This window comes from Rhagoletis zephyria, unplaced genomic scaffold (assembly GCF_001687245.7).
Source record: "Rhagoletis zephyria isolate East Lansing unplaced genomic scaffold, Rhagoletis_zephyria_1.1 Rzeph_scaffold_06729, whole genome shotgun sequence".
Classification (NCBI taxonomy): domain Eukaryota; kingdom Metazoa; phylum Arthropoda; class Insecta; order Diptera; family Tephritidae; genus Rhagoletis; species Rhagoletis zephyria.
In genome coordinates, this window is record NW_016163812.1 from 18,263 (window position 1) to 24,292 (window position 6,030).

A 6,030-nucleotide genomic window follows, 5' to 3' on the forward strand; every position below is an offset into this window, starting at 1 on the left:
AACGTATCGTTCGTTCGTCAAATATAAAAATCTAAAGTACAAATTTAATTTTTCCCATGTTATTCTTATGGGAAATCGAAAAGTGCGATGCGGACATTCTTACTATTATTATTATTAAGGACTCATATTTTCTGAGACCAATTTTGGCGTCTAAACGAAACTGTTGAGCATAGTTCCGAGGGAAAAAAAATATTTTTTTTTTCTGCATCACCCTAGTATGCATGTATGTACATATGTACGATTTCGCATTTACCGCAAAATGTGTGTTTATTAATTAAGCGCATTTATTTCCATTAAAACATTTTAATTGAGCATAAAAATTGCCAACAACAAAAACGAAGTAGTAGTAGTGGGTTGCTGCTAAAAAAAAAACGACAGTAAGCGCAAAAAACAATAACGACAGCAACAAATTTGGTAGAAATAAAGGTGGATGTAGGTACATAGGTAGGTATGTATGTACATATGTATAGAGTGGTGTGGCCAAGTGGCGCCGNTTTTACAGTACAACGTATCGTTCGTTCGTCAAATATAAAAATCTAAAGTACAAATTTAATTTTTCCCATGTTATTCTAATGGGAAATCGAAAAGTGTGATGCGGACATTCTTACTATTATTTATTATTAAGGACTCATATTTTCTGAGACCAATTTTGGCGTCTAAACGAAACTGTTGAGCATAGTTCCGAGTAAAAAAAAATTTTTTTTGCATCACCCTAGTATGCATGTATGTACATATGCACGATTTCGCATTTACCGCAAAATGTGTGTTTATTAATTAAGCGCATTTATTTCCACTAAAACATTTTAATTGAGCATAAAAATTGCCAACAACAAAAACGAAGTAGTAGTAGTGAGTTGCTGCTAAAAAGAAAAACGACAGTAAGCGCAAAAAACAATAACGACAGCAACAAATTTGGTAGAAATAAAGGTGGATGTAGGTACATAGGTAGGTATGTATGTACATATGTATAGAGTGGTGTGGCCAAGTGGCGCCGGTTGGCAGACAATGAAGCGATTGCTGGTAATACAAAGGTGGGGCGCCACACTCGAAAAATTGGTGAGTTAAGCGAGAGAGTTTCTTACAGATTTTGCCATTCGCCTAATAAGGAATTAAGCTGAAATATAAAAACTCAAACTTACAACAAATTTTCTTTAGCTTCTCAACAGGTTGAGGATTGCAAAGAAATTGTATTTTTTTTTCTGAGAAAATGTTTTTAATTTTGAGAATATTTCAAATGCTGAACTTAGTTTCAAAATATGAATTTTTATTTTTAACCCTTTCGGCACCATAAATCTGTAACTAAAAAATTGTGGTTTAAAACATAAATTGCGCTAACAAAAAAATGTTTTTCGAATCACGTCCGAAGTGATTTTTTTTACACTTAAATAAATTTACACTAATTAGCCTGTAAACAAATGTCATGCTTTGAATTGTAGCTTACGATTTAGTTCGGACTAAAAAACTAGTTCCCTCGTTCTTTTTTCAAGAATTTCTGCTAAGCATTGAAATGACAAACAATTTTCTGTTACTAAAAAATTGATATATGGAGCCGATTTAACGGCAAGTGCTTTTGATGTGCTAATTTATCATTTAGTGCCAGTGAATTATCCGTATATTTATACGGAAATAGAGGTGGGAAACTATCGATAGTCACACATTCGATAGTTTTCGCGATTTCTAGAAAGACTATCTATCGATACAATCGCGATAGTATGTTGTTGTCAATCTATCAATCGTTTAGAAAAATTCCGGAAAACTATCGATACTATCGCGAAATTATCGTAAAAAAAAATATAAATAAAGTGTTAATGATAATTCGTTTTCAAAGATTTTAAAAGAATTTTATTCAGCTAACTGTGCGTGAACACCGCGAAGCGGTAGCTCAATTAAAGGTTAATTGGTCAATTAAATAAATTTTCCGTCTGAACTTAATTCAACAACATTCAAAATGTTTTCCATTTTTTAAATAATGCTCATTTTACAACAAAAATCATGGGGCTGTATTCTCAAAGTCTTGCAAGGCCCTCTCACGCTGCGCAGAAAAATGCCTAAAATTGCACAAAATTTATTATTTTTACAAAAAGAATTTTTTCAAGGAAATTTCCTGCTTATATTAAAACTTTCGATACAATCGATAGTGCCATTCTAAAAAAAATTTGAACGGAATCGGTCTCAAGATTACTGACTATCGAGTTGCAAAATAATTAAAAGAACACGGGAACGGGAAAAAAAAATTTCAATCAACATTTTTTCACAGTGTTACATTTACATCATTACTCATTAAAGCAACCCTTTCCCCTGCTCTCTTTCCATTTTCTCTCTAACTTTCGTGTATCGTTAAATGAACCTATTTGCGACCTCAATTCGAGCGGCAGGTGGTTTGAGTTTATCAGAGATGGGGTAGATTTATTCATATACTTATGAGAATAACGGTAAGAGCACTCATAATAATTAATTTTAGTAATTTAATGGTTATCATATTCATTTATTTTGGTTGCTGTAAGCAGCATGAAGTATATTTTCAATGGTACACTCAAAATAGGAAAAGGGAATAGATTGTAATGAAATAAAAAAAGGAAGTTTTTAAATAAAAAGTGCAGACTAAAACTAAGAATAGCCAACAAAACTCTTAGCGCGAGCAAAACGCTAAATACGAGTACAACAAATAAAAATTAAAAATTAAATAAGAGTCTGAAGCGAAATCACTTCCCATACCGGGAATCGAACCCGGGCCTTCTGGGTGAAAGCCAGATATCCTAGCCACTAGACCATATGGGACTACGAGTGTATGTACATATGTGTGTATGGATAGAATAGGCGCTGAACCCATGCAAAATATTGCAGAATATTGGGCATAAATAGAAAACAATATTTGGTGAATCACTAAATACGAAAATGGAATAATAATAACCTGGGCGTGTATGCATAAAAAATAAATAACGAAACTATTTCTCTTTACCATTTTTGCCAGTTGCCATTAATCTTTCTTCCGTCTAAGTTTAACCCAATCCACAACTTTCCCAATTTCATTTCGTGTTATTATTTTTGGCAATTCTTAAATGTTCATCAGGGGAGCAATTAAAACATTTGTGAATGACTTTGGTATGCCATCAGCTCCGCGCGCGCTCTCATTTTCGTCGTAAGGCAATGCTTTTAAGTTGAGTGATGATGATGCGGGCATTTGCATTGCGGCTAGGAAGGGTTGCTGACAAAATAGACACAAATATTTATACTGGCTCTTAAACACAAAAATATGTACAAGTGTAAGACTGCAAATGGATATAATAATTTTTATAATATCTTTTTTTATTTCTTTGTATGTATATTTGAATGGCTGAGTTACCAGATATTTTGCTATTACTGCACAGTGGCTTTAAGTAATAATCGGACGATGTTATTGTTCTCAGAGCTACCAAGTATGTCACTAATGATATGGAGACCAAGAATAAATATAGACGCTTGAAAATAAAAACTGGTTATAAATACTCGGTTATTTTAAACGGGTCATAATTTTTTCGTAAGTAATTTAAAAATTGAACAACATTTTTTTCTCATCTAAGCACTAGAAACACATTTTTGGTAACTTTAAAATTGGGTACTAAAATGTTATCATTTCAAATTTGGGCATGAATTTAAAAATGGACAACAAATTCTCAGTTCAAATCGCACCCTAGGTTTTTGTTAATTTAAAACTGGTTACAAACTTATGTTCATTAATAAACTGGACAGGAATTGTTTGGTCGAGAATTACACTAGATCAAGGGTTTTCGGGAACAGCCCTCTTAGTGTTCATCAACATGCATACCGAAGCGGAAGGTCCTGTGAATCACCTCTGAGTGACCTTGTAACAAAGATCGAGGAGGAGCTGGAAGTTGGTTAGTACACAATATTGCGGCCAGAAGGCATGTCAATTCCAGCAAGAATTACGCAGAAAAGAAAATAAGTAGGTCTCAACCTTCCAGTGCTTAGGGGCGTAAATCAAAGTCTTTCACTGGATGTGAAATATCTAGGGGTAACTCTCGATACGAACTTGACATGGAAAACTCACGTCGAGCTGAATGTTTTCGAACAGTGTCGGAGAACCTTGACCTAAGACCTGCGGTCTGAGACCGGCTATGGTATTCTGGATATACATACACACATAGTTTTAGTCAGGCTAATCGTCACTTACTTTGCTGTAATACGGTGGCGTAGAACCACAGTCACCACCAACCACGGTTTCTGTATAAAACAGGCTACGCTCTGTGTTTGTAGAATTACGGGCGCCATGAGTACAACGTCAGGGCCGGCTCTTAATGATTTGTTGGATTGGCCACCTCGAAATTTAACAATCCAAGTGGATGCACGATGATTGGAGAGAGTTGTTTAGAAGGTTGTCACAGGAATACGCTTTGGTTTGACACCTAAAACCAAACTGATACCTAGAGTCTGCTTTGGAAGAAAGTACGCCGTTATTTCCTACAAAGGAACAGTGGAGAGATGCAGACACTCTCTTGGGAAGCTCGGTAAAATGTTTCTACACAGACGGCTCAAAGACTGAAAATAGTATCCGGACGGTAAGTTCAGATGCTTAATGCTTTGGGTGACGGCAACGGTCTTTCAATTGAAAGTCTTTGCAATACTGAAAGTGGCTGACTGTATAGTTGGCGATAGGTGGCGCGAACATAACATGATGATCTACAGTGACTGTCGAGCTGCTCTAAAAGCCTTAAAAACAGCTCGCATCTCATCAAAGATAGTCCAGGAATCTATGTTAAGGCTGAACTCCGTCACAAGGTGGAATGAGCTTGAACTTGTGTGGATGCCAGGATACTACGGTGTCCAAGGCAACCAACTGGCTGATGAGTTGGCGACCGAAGCCAATTTTAGGGCCAAGCATAGCGGGATGGATCGGGGGTACATTAAGGATCTCATAAGCAAAACTCATGAGGGCCGTTTGTGCAGATTGACACCTGCAAAACAACCAAGCGTTTCCTGAAAAGGCATGACAGGTTGGTAGCAAAATTCCTTCTCAGACAAAGAAGGTGTGATCCCCGAGATCTGGTAGCATTAATTATGGTACACAATCCATGGAGGCGACATATGCTTAACATAGGTATCATCAACAATCCACTGTGTACATCTTGTTTCGACGATGAGGATAGTACGCTTTTCCGGCCGGCCAATATTCCATTCCATTCCACTTCAATTGTGTGGTCATCCAAAGCTGTATATACATATAAATTGGGGCTTTTCTTTAAAACTGATAAAAATTGTTTGGTAATAATGGACACAACATTCGGTCATTTAAAAACTGGAGATAAATTTACGGTAATTTGCAAACTTTGCATAAATATTTCGCCATTGAATATCGGGACATACATTTTTGGTGACATATAAACTGGACATAAAATTTTGGTCACGAAAAAAGTCGATATATTTTTTGGTCATTTGGTTAGTTATTAAAAAACGATTTTAGATGTATGTGCAGTTCTAAATGTTAAACAATTCGCATCCAGTTTTTAAATGGCCAAAAATGTATGTCTAGTGTGGAGTTTTTAAAAAACTAGGTCAAGTTTTCGCTTTCTTGCGTTCTGTAGATAAATTAATGGCAAATGGGAAACTGTGCATAAATATCTCGTCATTTAATATTTGGACATACATTTTTGATGACATAAAAACGGCATACAATTTTGTTCACGAAAAAAACTGGACATATTTTTTGGTCTTTTGTTTAGTTATAGCAAAATGGTTTCAGATGCACGTGCAGTTCTAAATGTTACAAAGTTCGTATTCAGTTTTTAAATGGCCAGAAGTTTATGTCTAGTTTGGAGTCTTAAAAAATGTTGCCCAAGTTTTTTTGCTTTCTAGCGTTAACATAATATACATACATAATATACACCCGTTCTCCAATTGGGTTGACGCATTTTAAATCTTTTTATATTGATATAATTCGCCTTTTTTTCTTTCTGACTGTAATTTATCTTTGCAAAATGTGTTTATTTTGTTTTATGATTTTATGATTTTTTATATTTCTAACGCCGCAAAGTG

The 6,030-nt window shown here is 35.2% G+C and overlaps 1 non-coding gene across 1 annotated transcript; it reads right to left on the reverse strand.

The window, feature by feature from the left end:
- Positions 1 to 2,706: 2,706 nt before the first annotated feature.
- On the reverse strand, positions 2,707 to 2,778 carry TRNAE-UUC (transfer RNA glutamic acid (anticodon UUC)). Its single transcript has one exon. It is a non-coding gene; the product is annotated as a tRNA-Glu (tRNA).
- Positions 2,779 to 6,030: the final 3,252 nt, after the last annotated feature.